This window comes from Tenrec ecaudatus, chromosome X (assembly GCF_050624435.1).
Source record: "Tenrec ecaudatus isolate mTenEca1 chromosome X, mTenEca1.hap1, whole genome shotgun sequence".
NCBI lineage: Eukaryota > Metazoa > Chordata > Mammalia > Afrosoricida > Tenrecidae > Tenrec > Tenrec ecaudatus.
The window spans coordinates 131,075,453-131,096,763 of record NC_134548.1 but is presented as its reverse complement, the minus strand read 5'-3'; the positions used below and the strand labels follow the sequence as shown (position 1 = coordinate 131,096,763).

At 46.2% G+C, this 21,311-nt stretch overlaps 1 long non-coding RNA gene, 1 other non-coding gene and 1 pseudogene across 9 annotated transcripts in view; 2 read left to right on the top strand and 1 right to left on the bottom strand.

The window, feature by feature from the left end:
- LOC142433090 (mitochondrial glutathione transporter SLC25A39 pseudogene) overlaps nucleotides 1-19,455 on the top strand; it is a 52,391-nt pseudogene extending 32,936 nt beyond the window's left edge.
- LOC142435446 (small Cajal body-specific RNA 24) lies at nucleotides 6,856-6,985 on the top strand. The gene has a single exon (XR_012781501.1).
- The window catches only part of LOC142433091 (uncharacterized), a 37,371-nt gene continuing 28,917 nt past the window's right edge, over nucleotides 12,858-21,311 (bottom strand). For 6 of the 8 annotated variants that reach the window (XR_012781087.1, XR_012781083.1, XR_012781082.1 and 3 more), the window contains 2 exons: nucleotides 17,963-18,101; nucleotides 15,124-17,355 (listed from right to left, as the gene is read on the bottom strand). This is a non-coding gene — a long non-coding RNA (uncharacterized LOC142433091). Of the gene's footprint in view, nucleotides 14,955-15,123; nucleotides 17,356-17,962; nucleotides 18,102-21,311 lie in introns of those variants that run through there. The other 2 variants (XR_012781084.1, XR_012781088.1) reach the window with 2 other exon arrangements.

Here is a 21,311-nt window from a genome sequence, read left to right as displayed (position 1 = left end):
ATCCATTCTCCTGTGAAACAAGGCTTCTTTCGGAAGGAGAGAAACCTGTTGCCTCTGCAGAGGCTAGGGCTTGAAAGAGACATTCCTTACAAGATGTGGCAGTTCCAGCCCCGAAAATCAACACGATGGATGGCAAAGAGTCTGCAGTTAGACAGGAAACTGCTTGCTTCTTTTCTCCCAATTGCAAAGGGCAGAGGGTGAGCTTATAGGGGGGGCAGTTGGCGTTTCTGATGTCATGCTGCCATCCTGCGGTAGTTATTTCCAAAGTCCATGGACCCACTTCTCTTTTCTGGGGAAGCATGGGGTTACAAGAGGGCATGGTCATGCTTGTCCGCACCCCTTGAGATACTGGGCAAGGCCAGATGACAGGGAAGGTCTGCTCAGGAAGTGAGGGAGACCGTTCTGGACAGAGTGGACGGACAGCCAGGGGAGCAGTCAGGCCACCCTTCCAAAGTCGAGGCAGGACTCTTGGTGACTGGAGTCACTGGAGGACACTAGCACCAGGTTCTCCAAGGGGGACTCAGCGTAGTTTTCCTGTGCTTGAACTCCTTTCCAGTGCAGTTGTCATTTACCCTTAGGACAGAATACATGTTCCTTTGACTTTCCCAACAGGGCTGCCACTGAGGCCACCTTTCGAGCTTAGAGAACCTGGTCCCAGAGCTACTGGGACTAAATCAGCTGTGGCCTGGGCTACAGAGAATCTCGGTTTCCGCTCTTGCCCCTTTGCCTTCTCTGGACTCTGGAGCTCCCTCATCCAGAGCACGGGCTGAGCAGCTTGGCCTCAGAAAGAGAGAGACGGGGAGAGTGCAGTCCACTGTGTCCTGGCCAGGCCCATCTTCAAGAACCCCAGAAGGACACTGGCCCATTCAGTGCCCCACGCTGGAGGCCCAGACATCAGAACGAGGGATCCAGGGCTCTGCCAGCCAGTGCCAGCCGGGAGGCTCATTTACTTTAGGATCTTCACAACCCTTCATAAAGAGTCGCTGTGTGACACAGAACTCTGAACGCACACCATGTGCGTGCACACATACACACACTCACACACACACTCACACACTCAAGCACACGTCCATTGTCTCCTGTTTGTCTTCAGCTGTCCTGTGCACCACATTGTGGTTAGGGGCTCACCCCATTGAAAGAAACCCTCCCTTCCCACTGATGAGACCCCTTCACTGCTGTTCGCTCTCCCACCCTTGGTTCCAACCACGCTTGGCAGAACCAGGATGAATGTTTCTGGCTACGCGGTTCTGCTTGTACAAGCTGATGAAGGTACCCCAGAGTCAGGCTTTTAGTTCACCTTGTCCCCAAAAGCAGCTTGCAGGGATCTAGCCTAGTACTCAGTGGCCTCCAGGACCAAGCTGGAGCAAGGGGGTGCTAGGTGTGTGTGTATTCAACTCCCCCTACCCCCACCCCCCATCAGGAAGGAAGGAAATCTAATATCTTCCTTCAGGGACAAGGGCTTAAAAGATTCAGCACGGAGTGGGAGCTGGAACCCCAAATGTGGACAAGATGGGGAGGTTCTAGGCTTAAAAACGGACCAGACTCTGGATGGTTATTTTTTTTTTTAATGACAAAGGGCGGAGGGAGTAGTTCTGGGGAAGAGCATAGGGTCATTTCTGATACAATACTGCCATCCAGTGGTAGGTGTTTGGCGGCCTGGAGACCCGCCATGTTGCATCTGTTGAGCATATGAGAACACAGCAAGTTGGGACCACCCTCTTAGGTCCCCCAGAATAATTGAACACAGGGTCTTGCAGATGCAGTGCATCCTGCGCCATGGAGGAAGTGTGACTGGAATGTGTGACAGGGTAAACAGCGGTGGGTAAGAAGGAGCCAGGCAGCCATGTTGGCTGACAGGTCATCACAGAAAGCCAAGGCTCAGGCTTTGGTGGCGGCCATGTTTGCAAGAGAGTACTGCAAGGTCTGGTAGAGAATGATCAAGGGTAAGGTTAAGTAAAGAAGAGGTATAGCTGTAACCCAGGTGGGAACGGTAAATGGTAGTGGGGCAGGAGGAAAGTCAAGGGAGATGGAGGAAAGAGCTAGGAGGCAAAGGGCATTTATAGAGGTCTAGACAAAGACATGTACATGCAAATATATATATGAGGATGGGGAAATAGATCTATGTGTCTAGATTTATAGGGTTAGTATTAAGGTGGCGGAAGGACTTTGGGCCTCTATTCAAGCACTCCCTCAATGCATGAAACTTTCATTTATTAAATTGGCACTCTATGATGCTCACCCTCCCGACACAACTGTTGAAGCCAAAGCGGGTGAACAAGTAAATGTGGTGAAGCAAGCTGATGGTGCCCGGCTATCAAAAGAGATAGCATCTGGGGTCTTAAAGGCTTGAAGATAAACAAGCGGCCATATAGCTCTGAAGCAACAAAGCCCACGTGGAAGAACACACCAACCTGTGTGATCACGAGGTCCCAATGGGATCAGTTATCAGGCATCAAAGAACAAAAAATCGTATCATTGCCTGCACACCTCCATTATATAATCGCCGAAGACAAACGGGTGCATAAGCAAATGTGTTCAAGAAAGCTGATGGTGCCTGGCTATCAAAAGAGATAATTTCTGGGGTCTTAAAGGCTTGAAGGTGAACAAGTGGCCATATAGTTCAGAAGCAACAAAGCCCAGATGGAAGAAGCACACCAGCCTGTGTGATCATGAGGTGCTAAAGGGACCAGGTATAAGGCATCATGCCATATATATATATATATACCATAGTGAATGAAGAGGGAAGTACTGAGTGGAGACCCAAAGCCCATTGTCGGCCACTGGAGATCCCAACACAGAGGGGTTTAGGAGAAGAGATGGGTCTGTCAGGGTGCGATGCACTGATGAAGAACACAGCTTTCCCCCAGATCCTGGATGCTTCCTCCCCCCTGCTACCATGATCCGAATTCTACCTTGCAGGACTGGATAGGGCAGAGGTTGTACACTGGTGCATATGGGAGCTGGAGGCACAGGGAATCCAAGGTGGATGATACCTTCGGGATCAGGGGTGTGAGGGGTGATACTGCGAGTGTGTAGGGTGAGTGGGTTGGAAAGGGGGAACCGATTACAAGGATCCACATGTAACCTCCTCCCTGGGAGACAGACGGCAGAGAAGGGGGGGAAGGGAGTCTCCGGATAGGGCAAGCAAGATATGACAAAATAATAATCTATATATAATCAAGGGCTCCTGAGGGAGGGGGGAGCGGGGAGGGAGGGGGCGAAAAAAGGACCTGATGCAAAGGGCTTAAGTGGAGAACAAATGCTTTGAAAATGATTTGGGCAAAGAATGTACAGATGTGCTTTATATAATTGATGCATGTATATGTATGGATTGTGATGAGTTGTATGAGCCCCTAATAAAGTGTAAACATAACACAAACATAAAAAAAATAATTTAAAAAAAAGGAGAGTACTGCAAGCCAGAGAAGTCCCCTCAGCTCTGGATTGTGGGCAGTTTGCGCATTCAGCTGGCGTCCCCAGAGCAGGAGTTGGGTAGCACTCCTTGGACCTTAGAGAACCTTGGTTAAAGACCAGGCGAAGCACCAGAAGACAGATGGCCATTCTTGGTGGCTGTGGAGGCAGACCTCGGATATTCCTCTGTTTGCCTCAAGGATGAGTTCGGGAGCATGTCCAACCAGCTACCAAGGAAGGTGGGAGAACCCGAGACAGAGTCCAGACCTCTGTGGCCCTGACCAGAATGAACCAATGTTGAAGGCACCCAGAACGTGAGCCCAAGATGTGGCAGCTGCAGTGTCCTGGTCCAGGTTCCATGGGTCTTGGCAGGGGCCTGTCCTGAGTGCTCCTGGACCCACCGTAAGCAGGACAGATGGCCAGGAAGCTCCATTGACAGATCTCCCCACTGAGGCTACTGTCCCCGAGAGGCCATGGGAGCTTGGGGTGCAATCTGGAGGAAGGCTGAGTTTTGAGAAACGTTACAGTCTGGGAAAGAACATGGACCCACAATGTCTTGAGCCCCCAATACCAAGTGGTGGGGCCTGAACATGAAATACTGCGACAAAGCAGTCAGGATGAAGTTGATCTTGGAGGTGGCAAGTGGCTGGGGAACAAGGCGCTTAGGCTCAGCTCAGCTGCTGCCATTTGTGTGCACAAGTATCATAATCTGCACTGGAGTGAGCTTCGTGGTATTGTTTGTGCCCTTGAGGATCTTCCTTTACCATTTAGAGTTAAGAATACTCATTTCTATATAACTTATGTAGTAATTCCTAGGTAACACCAAATTAAAAGAAGAAGGTGCCTGGCTCTCAGATAAAATAGCATCTTATTGGGTCTTAAAAGCTTGTCTCCAAACAGTGAGAAGTCAACTCAGTTCATATGGAAGAAGCACACCATCGTCAGTCACCAAAGGAGTGGAACCTGCATAATCTGAAGTTGCTTGAGAGATGAATCTCAGATGCGAAACTGTGAGACCCCAGTGTGCAGAAGGTGCTGGATGACAGTGGGAGCCAAGCTTCCTTTGTGAGACCACATAGGAAATAAGCCTCCAGAGAACCCGCCTGTCTACAACTGAGGGACAGGAGGGAGGCAGTCCCTGAAGAGAGTGCTTGGCAGAGAGGAGAAGAGGAGACCAAAGGCACAAACCTGACTTGCACCTTGTCAGGAGATCCCCCCCTATGATGCAGGCTGGACCTGAGCTGGTTTCCAAAATTTCCTGTATTTTTTGTTTGATTTGGGTCTGTTCAGATTTGAGTGTATCTCAGAGGTGTTCATGTGACTGAGGGTCACACTATGCTGTAAGTTGTGTAATATGCTTCTCCATTTTAAACTGTGTGAAACCTAGGATTGATGAATCAGTAGGGACAACAAGTAGAATCAGGGTTTCGGGGGAGGAAGGTCCAGTGGAGGTGGTGGGGTAATGACTTCAAGGAGTCCATGGAGAAATAGAATGAGTTTGTTTGTGGTAACAATTGTCCATTTCTACTGGATCTGATTCAACTATGGAATGATAGGATCTATGCATTAAGCCCCAATTAATCCCAAGTGTTTAAAAAGGAGAAAAAAGAACCCTAATTCGGCTGCTCCCTTCATGCTTCTGGGAGCCTGGTAGGCAAAGTGCTCCCGGTTTCCTGTTCTGTCTTCTCCGGCCCTGAGGTCTGGCATCCACTCAGCCTTCTTTGAGTGCCTCCAACGCATTTTTGCTCCTGTCCCAGGCCTTCACCACAAGGTACAGCAAAATCTCCACATTTGGGATTCTTATTCCAGGAGACCCCAGAGCTACAGAGCTGTGTGCCGCAGACACACGATTGTGAGGCGATAGACCACCTCAAAGCATGCTATCAAGCAAAGCTTTGGAGAGGGAAAGAAGGAGAATGAGCAGAGCTTGGGGCGTGGTTGTGAGAGGAAGGCAAGGAAGGGTGCGGAGGCAGCGAATTACTGAATGGGCTCCACTCGCCAAAGTCTCTGTGCCTCCTAGAGAATGGCCTTTTCTGCTTGAGTCTGTGTCGGAAGGTGGGAAGCCACGGATAAGATTCACCTGTGAATGGCTGTGACTAGGCTTCACTTTGATAGCCTCCCTGCTAGTAACAGATTGGCTTTCTGAGAAGCAGGAGGAGGGAATCTCGTTTCCAGCAAGAGCTGGGAATGGAGCATGTCATTTGGACCACGAAATCCCTACACAGTGAACCTCCTTGATCCAGAAGACACCTGTGGCATCTGAGGAGCACCAGCTTCGTAACCAGAAGCCAGAGGATCAGTGCTGGACTTCCAGGCCACAGAGCAGGTCAATCTGCTGACTGCTTCTGGGCGAGGGGCGGCCTTGGGAAGTGGGTGGAATGCAGCTGGGCACCTACCTGGAGGAGCTGGGTTTAGGGGCGCCTGGAGGACACGCTGAGTGCCTTCCGGTTGAGGCTTGCTAGAGTGGCGTGTTTCTGGGTCATTAATTGTAGGAGCTGGACGCCTTCCGGTAAGGCTTCCAGTGTGGAACGGTGAACTCCTTTTGGACATTTATTAGCAGCTCTGAAAAAACGTTGTGTACTAATGTCCTTGCGGAACATCCGTACCTTGAGCGTTTCTCACATGCGTTGTGATGTGTTCACTCCCACAATAAATGCTATAATTCATTGCAGTGAATTTTGGAAACAGGAGGAAAACAGAGTGTGCGCAGGAGACTGGACCACAAAGGGACACGGGAGGGAAAAGGTAGGGAGGGAGGAAGGACATGGTAAGCCTGATGTCACCGGAGAAGCCCAAGAAAAAGAAGTGTCCGCTCACCAACTGCGACCTGTGAGGAAAGGGAAGCAGTGGTCAGAGAGGAGCATGTCTGTTCTCTGCAGTTGTAGCGAGGCCAGGACATGCACTGTGTCAAAGCAGCACAAACTGAAGAATCCTTACCTCCCGTGACCATCTGGGTGAAATGAAAGATGAAAGGCAATCGTGAATATGTACTTGTTTTCATGTGCAGTGAAGGGTAAACGGAGAGCCAGGGAAACATTACATCTGGTCCCCGCGCTAAGGAGTGGCAGGCTGAAGGATGAAGGAGGACCAAGCTGGGAAGGGCACTCGTACCGCTCCCAGAAGGCAGAGCACACTTGGTCCAGCACCTCGGGAGTTTGCCAGATAGTCCGCAACTGTCGTCTCTTGAGAAATCAGATTCGTCTTCCTCTGAGAGTTCTGGACGATTTTATAAAGATGAAGCCCAGGAGAATGGTGATATGTCATAGTAATTACATTTCTCTAAGCGAGAATAACACTGACGATTTGTAACCGTTTATAATTCAATGCTTTTACAAAACAGATATGAACAAGGAAATTGACCTACCGCAGTCTACATATGCCAAGATCTAAAGGCAAGTGCTTATGTTTTCCTGAATCTCCAAGTATTCTTAGAAGTTTTCTGTGGGGACATTCCGTTGAGTTGCGTTTCTTCTCCAGTGAAGATAACACTTTGTGAATGTCCTAGAGCATCCGAGTAGTTCTGTGCCCCACCTTTTGAAAGCCAAAATGGTGGCTCATGCCACAACTGACATTTCTGGGTGAAAAAAAAATAGTTTTCTTCTGGAAACGGTATAATAGGAAGTTTAGATTAATGGCTAAAAACCTATTCAGTAACTGAAAATAATCTTTTTATTCTGTCTCCATTTCTAAAAATAGATTAGTCATTTTATTTCCATTAAATTAACCCTAACGTCCAAAAACGCAAACTTTCCCACTAAATGTCTTTTGCTTTCCTGTTTCCAGAAGTAAAACTGGGCTTGGATATATATCTTCATCTCTAATTGGATGACATTTTGCATTAAATTTTAAGTAAAAATGTACTTGAGACAAATGTAATTTGCCTGAAATTAATGGTAAGAGCAATTTTGGTGGTAAATAAATATTTACTTCGTATCTTTATATAGATATATTTGAAAGTAGCGTGTAAATATTTAGTTCATCTGTGACCATTTGTCTTTTAAGGCCATTTTATAAACTACTAGGCAGTTAGTGTATTTGAATAGTAGTTTGTGTGACTGTATAGTTGTTAAGTGCATGTATATACAACCAAACTGTATGTAATATTAAAATAGTTTAATATTAGAGGTATAATATATGATATGGTTTAATGTTAGCGCTATAATGTGTACGATATGTTTTCTGTGGTGTGAGACCTGTTATACAGTCAGAAATAGTTGTGGGATTAAATTAATGTTTCCTGGAGTGACTAAGTTAATGATAACTTTTTGTGCATAAAACCCTATCAGTAAATGATGATGTATTTGAACTTTATAACTCTTACACAAAGCATCTCCCTCCATTAGTGAGAGACAGCAGAAGATTCACCTTTCATTGAGGAGACAGGGACTCTTCAAAGAAGCCAATACTGTTGAAAACTTTCTAATACAAAGGAGAGAATCCTTAAAGAGGTTTGTAGTGATTGCAAACACATCGCACCGTTAAATTTTGCATTTAAAATAAGCCAAGAATGCAAGCTTTGAATGCCATTATTACTGTAGTAAAAATGACCTTTATGCTCTGAAAGCTCTCCAGTTTTTAAGGAAAACATATACTTTGCACAGCAGGAGACACACCTTGAATTTCTACATTTAAAGGCGGCTTTCAACTGGACATCAATATAAAGAATGCTGTTTTCTTTTGAGGGTCGGATTTGTGACACCTGTTGGAAAAGTGGATTAAAGCTTACTTGGATTCCTTTTTTCTCTTCAGCCTTCTGGACTTTCCTTAAACTTGTAATGAGGACTCAGTCAGATAAGTTAGATGCTTACTATAATATGTATGTTTCCATCTATGATACATTTTGAACTAGCAGATGGCTTGCAGATCATTAAATTGTTTAATGTTTGCTACTAAAAATTAAAACCTGAAAGGTAATTTGCTGGTTTTCTCAACATGTAATGACACGACTGTATCCTGTATAATATAATCATTTGCCTATTTTTTTAATTTGTTTAAAATCATTTTTTGTGGTATAAGTACTTTAAAAATAAAGGCCAGAAATAGTCATCAGAAAAAAATCCAGTTTTGTATGTGTCCATAAGAACTTTGAATCTTCTTTCTTCCTGTTAGCTTGTTCCCTAGACGCATGTAAAAACATTAATTCAAAAGTCAAGGATTTATTTATTTTTTTTCAAAATCAAGGATTCCTCCGAGGCCACTGAAGAAATTACATTGCCACCTTCTCTATTTCTATAGACGGCTCAGTCCAACACATGTTACGTTGCGCCTGGGAAGGCAGAGTCACTTCAAGAGAAATGAAGCCCATCCCCCTTGTAAGGTGAGAAGGGCCACCTTAAACATATAGATAAGGTACATTTCAGGTGGGGTGCTAAGGTGGTCCCCTACTCATGAGTGCAGGTGAGGATATTGTCTAGAACAGTGGTTCTCAACCTTCCTAATGCCGTGACCCTTTAATACAGTTCCTCATGTTGTAGTGACCCCCCCAAGCATAAACTTATTTTCGTTGCTACTTCATCACTGTCATTTTGCTACTGTTATGAATTGGGTGACCCTTGTGAAAGGGTCATTTGATTCCCCAGAGGGGTCGCGACCCACATGTTGAGAACCGCGGGTCTGGGGCAGGGCTTCTAGTTTATATGACACTTTCAAAGAGGAGGGTGTAGCTGCTCTGCTGATGGTCAAGCAACTTTGTCATCAGTTGCTGCCTAGTTGGTCCATGGGTTTCTGTTTCATCTGGGCTACTGCGTTGGTCAGCATGTCTCAGAATTATCAGGAATAGTCCTGTGCCAGAATGTGACTGTGGCCTGGCACCTTCCAGGTGAAGGTGTTGACCAAGCCAGTTCCCACCGAGTCCTTTTTTGTTCATCTCCTTAGCAAATGGGCTGAAGTCCTCATTCTGTCCCTGTCAGTCCCCAGGGGGAGGTTTCCTGCTATCAGTTATGTCAGGTCTTCCCTCTGTCAAATTCCTGAAGGCATTTTTATTTATGTCCAAACATTTCTCAGTAATCGGACGTAGCAGTCCTGTATATCTTATTTCTCCTTAAAAAGAAAAGTGACGATCAAGGGCATGCCTCCAGGGCTCCCTGGGACAGGCAGGCTCAGCATCCTGGGGTTTGTTTGTAGGAGACGGAGGGTAAGTATGGCTTTTGTGGGCCGTTGGGACGTTTTCCACTCAGAATCCAGTCTGTTGAGTATCACAAGCATTCACATTCTCATCACAGACCCTACTCAGTACTTCTTTGGGCTCCAGGATCCCTGGTGGTTATGCATTGGGCTGCTAACATCAAGGTCAGCAGTTCAAAACTACCAGCCTCTCCATGGGAGAAAGATGTGGCTTTCCTACAGAGTGACAGTCGCAGACACTCACAGGGGCAGCTCTCCCCTGTCCTATGGGCCCCTGTAGCTCCTTGTAAACTCAAGGCCAGTGAGTTGAGTAGTGCGGCCTCAGATCATTGGAGAAAAGCTGCTTGGTGGTGAGGTGCTTCCACAAGCACCACCCACAGTGGCCTCAAGGGGTCGCCTTTTGTTGTTTGTGTGACTAAGAAAACCCTAGAATCACAGAGGCATTCCAAATATGGTGTCCCGGATTGGGGTTTTTAAATTCTCAGGAGACTGCTTTTTCATCCTTCCTACTTCTTTCCTTTATGTAACTCTAAGACTCAGGGAGGGACCCCATGTGTTACACCAGTATTGATCGTCAGAGTTTCTGTAGTTCTAAACTGTTTTTTTTTTTATTGCTACTTCATACAATTCAGTAGTTTGGTCATAACAGGAAGAGTTGTGAAGTCATTACCACAATAATTTTAGAACACTTTCTTCTAGCCTGTACACATTGTTAGTCATGTAATTATTTTTTAATTGTGGCAAAAATATACACAAGAAAACATTCTCGTTTGACAACTTGTACCTGTGTAGTTCAGTGCCATTGATTCACGTACTCTTCGTGTTGAACAGCCATTATTGAAATCCTTTTCCAGTTGTTCTACCCTCATTAACATCAACTCAGTGCCCCGTAACAAAAGCTCATCCACCTATGGTAACCATAGGTCGTTGTTTTTTACCTTTCTAGATAACATATTCCCAGATCACACACTTCCATGGTTTAATCGCTGTTTAGAAGGGTGTATATCCATCACCATCAGGTCTAATTCTTCACTCCTGTGTTCATTGGTTGCTCCCCAATTCCTCTCACCCTTTGTACCCCCATTCCTAATAAACGATTGCATCAGTTATTGTCTCTATGCATTCAGTCCTTCTGTGCTTCATAAAGTGGGAAACTTAACAGACAATAAGAAACATAAGAAAATGAAATAATATAAATATAAAAATATAGAGTAGGAAAGGAAAGACCAACAATATTTAAAAGCCAGAGAAAACATTTCTGCTAATAGAACAAGCAAGAAATCCTCAAGCCCAGAGCAAATTCAGGTTGGGTCCAGAGGAAAGTCAATTGACCAATCATACCAAGGTTCTGTCCATCATGATCAAGTTTATAATAATCTCTGTCTGATACTGAAGGTGTTCAAGTCCCTCTCTGTGGTTAGAGGGGATCTGCTAGAAGGTTAATCTGACTGGATAGTCTGCAAACGTGGGTGGCAGCTGGTATCTCATTGTGGTTTTAATTTGCATCTCACAGATGGCTAGTAATCGTGAGCATTTTTCATGTGTTTGTTACCCTTATATACTTCATTTTTGGTGAACTGTCTGTCCATGTCTTTTCCCCACATCCTAGTGTGGTCGTTTGTTTTCTTAGTGAACTCTTATAAAGGTCTACATATCGTCTGATGCGTGGTTTGCTAACACTTTTTCCCAGTTGGTGGACTCTCATTTAAATCTCCTGATGAATTTTCAAAAATAAAAATACTATTTAATTTCTGACTTTCAAATCACAAGAAAACTTAAATAGCAACCAATCATAATAAAGAGGAAGAAAAGGATTATGACCAGAAGTAGTGTTCCATTTTTTAAAACATTTTATTAGGAGCTCTTACATTATTTACAATCCATAGTTCCATTAGATCAAGCATTATTGGACAATTACCACACTCAGCATTTTCCCTATATTTTCTTTTCTTCAATTCCTTGATATCACTCCCTTTTATCCCCTCCTTCCCCCTCCCTCCCACCCCCTGAACCCTCTTTGTATTAAATATAAATAGAATTTTTTGCCCTAATTTCAGCCATCCCGTGAATCCATTCTCCTTAAATTCTGATGTTCGTTCCCTTTGAGTGGGGTTATCCAGTCATCATAGCTTTCTTTTCCCCCCACCCCCACCTCTTCCTGAGGATACCCAATGAAGTCTTTCCATGTGTATAAGTTATGTAATTTTAGCATGTCCCAATCATCTATCTTGTCTTCCGCTGTGTGGCCCTCCTTCGTTACATTTGGTAGTCTGTGTGTGCCCTGCAATAAGGCCCTTAAATTTGTTTGAACTTGCTCATTGATGATCCTGATCCTTCTGTGGTTTTACATTTAGGTCTTTGATTCATCTTGAGTTCATTTTTTTGCATAGGGCGTGATATGGGTCTTGTTTCATTCCTCTGCCCAACAAAATTTGTTGAAGAGGCTGTCTTTGTCCTATGGATATTTTAGGTCCTTTGTCGAAGATTATTGCCTGTAGGCTGATGCATTTATGCTTGGCTATTCTGTTCAGATCCATTGGCCTGTATCTCTCATTGTTCTAGTACCAGTCTGTTTTAAGTAGTGTAGCTATGTAGGGGCTTTTGGAAAAAGCTACTTTATACATACATTCCTGGGGCAAGGTCCATGTAATATGGCACGGACAAGTCTAAACTCAGGGATATAGATGGTAGCCAACTAAAAAAGGCGGGCAGAGGGGGTGGGGAAGACACGGATTGTGGGAGAACAGGGCACTAATCCACCCAAGGGGTGGGTGTTATTTATATCTGCACAGGGAAGAGGGACCAGACTTCAACTTGGTGTTCCAAGATGAGAATGCAACACACTGGAATGAAGAAGGGAACCGATAGGGAGAACTGAGGGGCCAGCCCCATTACCAACTAAGTGGACAGCCCCCCCCCCCCAAGACAGCTCAGGGAAAGGGACATCCCTGATCAAAGCACACAGAAGCAAACGAATGGGAAGGGAAAAAGAATGAAGCACATCCTGGCCCACCAAGCCCATAGGACCATACTTTTTCTCAGAGCAGTCAGTGCACACAGAGGGCCGTCCCCACCTTGAGACACAATGTCCCTCACTGACCCACAGCACTAGAGGAGATGCACTGCGGGGATTGTGCCCTATCTGACCCCACCACACTCAGGCGAAACACTAAGGGTGTACAACAAAACAGCAAGGGGAGCAGAGAAATGAAGTTCCCCAGGAAACACCCAAAATAGACTGTGGGGCCAGGGTGTGGTGCCCCATCAGATTCAACTGGAAAACACTCATAAATGTCAATAAATAGACCTTGAACTAGTTATAGGCTTTTCTTTCGGTTTTTTTTTTTTTGGTCGTTGGCTTCTTTGTTGTCATTGTTGGAGTCATTGTTTTATATTTTATTGTTGCTTTGTTTTGCCCGGTCTTGTGTTTGTGCATATTATTATCGCTGCATGTCTAACTAAGTAAGACGGGCGGGATAAACAAGCCAGAGGAGAAAACAATGGGACGACAGTTCGGGAAGGTGGGGGGACATGGGACATGGGGAGGCAGGGGGGTGGAAGTGGGTGTTAAACACAGGGACAAGGGAAAAACAAGTGACCAAAAATCGATGACGAGGAGGGTGTAGGATATCTGGTAGGGCTTGATCAAGGGCAATATAACCGAGAGGAATTGCTAAAACCCAAATGAAGGCTGAACATAATAGTGGGATAAGAGGAGAATTAAAGGAAATAGAGGAAAGATCTAGGAGGCAAAGGGCATTTATAGAGGTTTAGACAAAGACGTACATATGCAAATATATATATGAGGTTGGGGAAATAGATCTATATGCCTATATATGTAGGTTTAGTATTAAGGTGGCAAAAGGACCTTCGGCCTCTACTCAAGCACTCCCTCAATGCATGAATACTTTCTTCTATTAAATTGGCATTGTATGATGCTCACCCTCCCGACACAACCACTGAAGCCAAAGCAGGTGAACAAGCAAATGTGAAGAAAGCTGATGGTGCCCAGCTATCAAAAGAGATAGTGTCTGGGGTCTTAAAGGCTTGAAGATAAACAAGCGGCCGCCTAGCTCAGAATCAACAAAGCCCACATGGAAGAACATACCAGCCTGTGTGATCTCGTGGTTCCGAAGGGATCAGGTATCAGGCATCATTTAAAAAAAAAATCTTACCATAGTGAATGAAGTGGAAAGTGCAGAGTGGAGACCCAAAGCCCATTTGTTGGCCACTGGAGATCCCCTCGTAGAGGGGTCTAGGGGAGGAGATGAGTCAGTCAGAGTGCGATGTCGCACCAATGAAGAATACTGCTTTCCTCCAGTTCCTATATGCTTCCCCCCACCTCCACCATGATCTGAATTCTACCTTGCAAGTCTGGATAGAGCAGAGGTTGTACACTGGTGCAGATAGGAGCTGGAGGCACAGGGAATCCAGGGTGGATGATACCTTCAGGGTCAGGGGTGTGAGAGGCAATATTGGGAGGGTAGAGGGTGAGTGGGTTGGAAAGAGGGAACCGATGAAAAGAATCTACATGTGACCTCCTCCCTGGGGGACGGACAACAGAAAGGGGTGAAGGGAGACGCCGGACAGGGCAAGATATGACAAAATAATTTATAAATGATCAAGGGCTCATGAGGGAAGAGGGGAAAAGGAGGACTTGATGCAAAGGGCTTAAGTGCAGAGGAAATGCTTTGAAAATGAGGGCAAAGAATGTACAGATGTGCTTTATACAATTGATGTATGTATGGATTGTGATAAGAGTTGTATGAGTCCCCAATAAAATGATTTTAAAAATGTTTCCAATAATGGAATACCAGATTTGATATATGTAGTAAGTGTAATGGAGAGTGCCCTTAAGGTGATAAGGCTGTTTGGTAAAAAAAAAATTACATAGCTTTGAAAAAATTTCTGATTTTGGGGGGGGGGTAATCCCTCATCTATCTACGTATCTATTTAACAATTATTGACATGCCTTTTTACATTTAAGAGCTACTTCACAAAAGTTTTTCTCAAGACTTTCTCCTATCCTTTACATATATCACTGTCTATATGTCCATGCATAGCACTGATCGTCTTTATAAACTTGATGTAATCAGAAGTTCTGAAAGAATATGCTTGTTTTTGAGCAAATCAGTTAGATAATGGACACATTCTCTAATAAAATGACATTAGTTAATAATGTGTCCTTTGAACCTTGCAAAAATAATGACTGGACTTTACTGTGTTATTTTACATGTTGTTTTTAAAAGACAGTAATCTGAGAAAAATTTCATGTGAGACTTCTACAACTACATGCACTTCTAAAAGTCACCTACAAATAAAACCAATGTTAAAATTGAAGGGGAAAAAAGCCGACCGTCACATCTTCCTTTAAGAAAAACGACTGCCACATCTTCAAGAAAGAGGACTCCCACATCTTCCTGTAAGAAAGCAGACGATGACATCTTTCTTTAAGAAAGCAGACGGCGACATCTTCCTTTAAGAAAGCAGACTGTCACAGCTTTCTTTAAGACGACTGCCCTGTCTTTCTGTAAAAAAGCAGGCCACATCTTCCTTTAAGAAAGCAGACTGCCACATCTTTCTTTAAGAAAGACGACTGCCCCGTCTTTCTGTAAGACAGCAGAAGGCCACATCTTTAAGACAGTACACTGCCACGTCTTTCTTTAAGAAAGCAAACGGCCACATCTTCCTTTAAGAAAGCAGACTGCTGGCGGCAGAGGAGCCCCTATGGGCCCGCCAGGTTCCCGGTGCAGCGCCTGCACGAGCACTGGCCTAGAGTCAGGATTGAGACCACAAGATGGCTGACCAGGACCCGGGGGGCATTAGCCCCCTCCAACAAACAGTGGCCTCGGGCGCTGGAGCAGTGGTCACCTCTCTCTTCATGACGCCCCTGGACGTGGTGAAGGTGCGTCTGCAGTCCCAGCGCCCCTCGGTGGCCCCCGAACTGAAGCTGCCCTCTAGACTCTGGAGCGTCTCCTACACCAATGGAAGTGCCTGCTGTACAGCAACAGTGTCCTGGAGCCCCTCTACCTGTGCCCACACAGTACGCGCTGCGCCACCTGGTTTCATGACCCCACCCGGTTCACCGGCACCACGGATGCCTTTGTGAAGATTGTGCGGCAAGAGGGCGCCAGGACCCTGTGGAGTGGCCTCCCTGGTGAGGACTGTGTCTGCCACTGCCATCTACTTCACCTCTTATGAACAACTCAAACCTTCCTGTTCGACCGAGCCTTGACCTCTATGCCCACATGGTGGCTGGCACTCTGGCCCGCTTGGGCACTGTGACTGTGGTCAGCCCCTTGGAGCTGGTGAGGACGAAGTTACAGGCTCAGCATGTGTCCTCAGGAGCTGGATGCCTCTGTGCAGGCCACAGTGGCTAGGGCGGCTGGCCTCTCTGTGGCTGGGCTGGGGACCCACTGCCCTGCGGGAAGTGCCTTTCTCAGCCCTGTGTTGGTTCAACTACGAGCTGGTGATGAGCTGCCTGAGTGGGCCCAGGCCAAAGGACCAGACATCCGTGGGCATCAGCTTTGTGGCTGGCGGAATCTCAGGGACGGTGGCAGCCATTCAGACTCTGCCCTTCGATGTGGTGAAGACTCAGCGCCAAGTCGCGCGTTGGGCACAGTGGAGGCGCTGAAAGTGAGGCCACCATGGGTTGACTCCACCTGGGTGCTGCTGCGGAGGATCCAGGGCGAGTCAGGCACCAAGGGGCTCTTTGCAGGCTTCCTGCCCAGATCATCAAGGCCGCCCCTTCCTGTGCCATTATGATCAGCACTTACGAGTTCAGCAAAAGCTTCTTCCAGAAGCTCAGTCAGCAGCGGCTGCCAGGCCCTTGAAAGGGGCTCAGGGACTCCCATCTGCTCGGGTGGGCTGTGGGCTGAAGGAGACTGAGCCAAGTGCCTTTCCTCAGCACCGAGGGGCAGGCCCTGTGGCTTCCCCCCACCGGACCATCCTCAGGCCCTCCTCAGACCAGGCCTTCTTCCTGCTGTACCCCACACCCCAAACTCAAGGATCCTCACTTTCTTACGCCCTCAAGTTCAAGACCAAATTTGCTACCTTCTCCCCACCTCCCTGCCCCTGTATGTTTGCTGTAACTAGGCCTGCCTCAGTCTCCCCTACCTCTATTAATTCCTTACATCTGAAGATGATAAAAAAAAAAGCAGACTGCCACATTTCTATAAGAAAAACGACTGCCACATCTTCCTTTAAGACAGTAGACCGTCGCATCTTCCTGTAAGAAAGCAGACTGCCACATCTTTCTCCCGACGAGGGGCTGGTGGGTTCACACGTGTCAATTGGCAACTGTGCCCTTAGGGCTGCTGCTTACATCAGCTGCTGTGCACAAGTGAAGCCCCAGTCCCAAACACCCCTGGGACCAACTGCCCCCATGGAACCGTTTTACTCTGTCCCATAGGGTTCCTATGGGTGTGAATCCCCTCGAGGACACATAACCACAAGGGCCCCAAAGCACTTAGTGCATATAACTGCCTACAGTTACGTCTTGGCACCGCCATGGCCAGAAGACTTCTATGTCAGTAGTCCGGGTCACAGGCATCCAGAGCGCAGTCCACGCTTGTTCATTTCCTATCTTCTGGGGTAGGATTTGAGCTTTCACAGGAAACTGTTTCTCAGTTTCAGGCTAGTTGGGCCCAACCTCAGAGAACAGAGGACACTGGGTAGCTAGAGTCGTGAGCAGTGGCCACGGGAGGTGCGAAGACAGGGCGCGATGTGTGAGTCCTCATCTGCCATAATCATCAGGAGATTAGATTTGTCATTAGATGTGGTTTGTATGCACACAGGAAAACTATTCAGATGGAGTCTTTGCTGCAGAACAAGAGACCGTTTCTTTAGGGGCCAGGTAACAATCTTTGCTTCTTGTAAGGCTTGTCGGTGGTTTGGCTGAACATGGAAACCCTAGCAAACTACCCCCTTCTCGCACATTCCCTCCACACACCTCACTGCCACAAGTGGAGCCCACCTGGCAGCGATCCCACAGGAGAGAAAAGAACTGCTCCTCAGGACTGGGGAGGTGGGAAATCTTTAAGGAGCCAGAAAGCCTCACTTTTCTCCTAAGGGGCAGCTAAGCAAACAGTTGGCAGTTCACAGCCACCAGGTTGTGGCCATCTGCACGGAGAGACATTGAGATAAGTTGCCAATTTCAGGTAGAGATTGGCTGTTTGTTTTAACAAGCATCTACTCAATGTTTTTCTCTCTCCGTCAAAACATTGTCATTAGGCATTCAGTGTTAGAGAAAATACAGTTCCCATTTGTCCCAAACATGGCAGCCACTGAGCCCCGCCCCCACACTCCCGGAGCCCCGCAGGCTGATGGAGCTGGGGTTTGTCAGGGAGCCTGGTTCTGGTTTCCACACTAACGCTGGAAGTGACAATGTTAGCCACCGAGAACCTCTGGATAACGCACCCCCACTTACCTTTCCTAGTACTACAGGGCTTTCCCAGAAGCCACCAGCAATAGGACTGGAGTCTTTGCTCAAAAATCATCCGCTTGATGGCACTGTTGATTCACAAATACCAGCAACCCTGGCCTCCTCTTGGCTCCCTCCGCCCTTTCTTGTGTAAAAAAAAAAAAACACAGTGAGGCCCAGAAGTCATTACACTTGCAATTGGAATTTACTTAATTTATTGTTTGGGGTCTAAATTCTTCTTTTCTGTTTTGTTTTATTTTATTGGTTTGGAGTTTCCTTTGGACACCTGGAGGGGAATAGAAACATACCTGTGAGGACGCAAAAAACCTTGCGGGAAAACGACTTTCCTTCCAGAACCTCTAGAAGTGTCTTCCTATGTGTCCATGTATGGAAACCACTCTGACTGCTTTTACAAGTAGGCTTCTTTCACACTGCCAAAGCTGTCAGCACAGTAAATCGGAATTCTCTGTGACTGGGTACTGAGGTTTACACATGTAGACACCCTGGTCTTCTTAGGTAAGGTTTTAGCTTTCACTTCTTGAGGCAGACATCTCTAGCTGAAGTCTTGATTTCCATCTGGTCAGTACTTCCTGGGCTTTTCCGGATTCACTGAGCGATGTCATACAGGGCAAGGCCTGGCACAGTTGGGCACTGTGGCGGCAGAGCTACTCTCCTAAGTCCTGGCAGGTCAGAAGGGCATGTAGGAGTTATCCTGGTGTTCCTGTAGGCATGCCAGGTACTTGTTGCCCATTTGCTGTCCCAAATTGGAGGTCACTGTTCAGAAGACAGGTTAGGGGGCCACACAGGCAGGCACCCTGTGCAGAGACCATTTGTTTTGGTATCCATCATGAAGCGTTAGCTCCACAGACATTCATACTGACACGAACGCAGGGTTTTCTCTTTCTTTAAATGCCATTTCGGTGCTAGGGTTGATTCAGCCACATCCAATTCAAAGAAAACACCCAAGGCCACTGTCCTATGGCCACTTCCAAGCCTGCTATTCTCTCTTCCAGCTTTTGTCCCAAACTTCCTTAGAATTTTGGCAAAACAGATTTCATTGTTTCGAAGGTATGTTTTAGTATATAATGCACATATATGTGTGGTAGGGCTGGGCAGCTAAGGTGGAGATTTGGACTCAGCAAGGACAGCACCCAAACAGTAGCTTGGGACTACATTTCCCAGAAACCTTTGCAACCGCCAGCGGAAGTCCTCAACAGTCTCCTCCTGGAAAACTAAAAAGGGCTGTTCAAGGGAGGGCCCACAGAGAAGTCCCAAAGAGAGCCCTCAGGCTGCTGGTGGGCTGGCTTCTCTCTTTCAGGAGCCTCTCAATAAAACTTTCAGTGTGAAAAACCCACTCTGTGCCTCTCAAAGCAAATCTTTATTTTGCGAAGGGAAGGACCCAGCAAACACCACTTCAGGTTTAAAGTTCACCTTTTCACTTGACCCAGAGGGAAGCAGGAGCCATATGTGCTTGGCTGTTTTGTCTCTTCCACACAAAACCTGCCCTGGATTTTACACAAATGAAATGGTCCTGCTGGGCACTTTAAAAATGTCTTTCTAAGCCCTGCTTAGTTTCCCATTCTTGAAGGTGGGTGGACAGGTACTTATCCTGGGCATCTTTGGAACTGGGATTACCATGTCCTACATTCCGACTGTCTTTTCGCCCTTCAATGTCCGCTTCCTTCCTTCCTTCTCTTATTATCACTTGCCAATTTCTCTGTATCCAACCCTCCTGTCCTCTCTCTCTCTCTCTCTGTCTCTAATAACATGCACTTCATTGAATGGGAGAAACACTGGGCTTCCTAGTCCCCTAAAGAGGTTCACTGCGGGAAACTCACAGGACAGTTCTATCCTGTCCTATATGGTAGTTTCAACTTGATGGCACCAAGTTTGTGTGTGTGTGTGTTTGAATTTACAGTAGAACCCCAATCCTGGACACTAATCCATTCTAGAAGGAGCACTGAGGTGCCATGCAGTTGAGTTCTGAATCAATTTTTCCCATTAAAAAAGAACTGAAAATCGATTAATCTGTTCGCGACCACCAAGTTTTTACCCTAACCTTGACTTTTTATACAATTTATTACACAGAAATTTTCAAAGCAAGTAAGAGCAGAGTTTAATAATACAACTAAGAAAGACACTTACAATTTTTTAATACTTATAATATGGCCCATACCTTGAGATTGATGCGGATCTGGATTTGTGGACACAGGTGTGGGGAGGAGGGATGGAGAGAGAGTCATCGTTTGGAAAGGGAATCCCATAAAATCAGCTGGTAGCTGCTTTTCAGGAGTTTTTTTCCCCATCGTTACCTTTTTTCAATAGGACCTGGCTAGTTTACTCTTAAAAAAAAACAACAACACAAAACCTGTCTAAGGTGGTCAGCTGTTTTCTGAAAGGGTTTACTAACTTATCATCAACAGTATCAATAACACAGTTAACCAGTTCCTTATCATGAATCCTTTAAATAAACTCTTTCTTAGGACCCATGTTTTTTAATCTAAAAAGAGTACAAAAAGCCACCCAAACTAAGGAAATCATAGAAAAAGTCTTGGAACACAGCTGCCAAAGGTTTAAACGATGTGTACTAACACCACCAACTAACGCCGTGTGAATGAAACCGGAACTGCTTTTGTTGACAAAAATGACGTGTGTCGGGTCAGATTTTGATATCTTGTTTGAGCACCAGGCACAATTTTCTTGATATTTTGCGTCAAAATCCGATGATGTCGGGTCCTGATGCAGTCGATTACCGGGGTTCTACTCTAGTTGACTAATGTGTATTACTTCAAGATACAGCGTTAGTGCATGCGCACTTTATAAATATGTCATATGCAAAGACATGCCCTAAGCTGTCAGTGATCAGAATCCCATATCCTTGCCCCGCATGAGCTAGCTCAAGAATGCTCCAAGGTCACTGTGGCTAAGCTCAAGGAAACTCACTGCGTAGCGTCGATTCAGCCAATGGCCACCCTACAGGACGCTGCCCTGTGGGCTTCCGGGGCTGTGACTTGTTGCAGAAGCCAAACGCCTCGTCTTGCTCCCCCAGAGCAGCTGGCGGCTTCAACCTGCTGCCCGTGAGGAGAAGAGTCCACTCTCAGGGCTCTTCCACTGTGGTCAGGGCGAGAAAAGGAATTCAAGAAGTGAGCCTGCTTCGATCCACGAGTCCATTTCCTGGAAAAGCTACAACCTTATCCCAGAAGACTTAGATATTGAAACGTGTGGATGCAAATCGGGGCACTGGTTCTCATGGAAGTTGACCTTGCACATCTTATAAACATACACATAGTGGGAAAGAGAGGCGTGCCATCCTATTGGCTAAACGCATATCTATCTGTGGTGGGTGATGTCAACT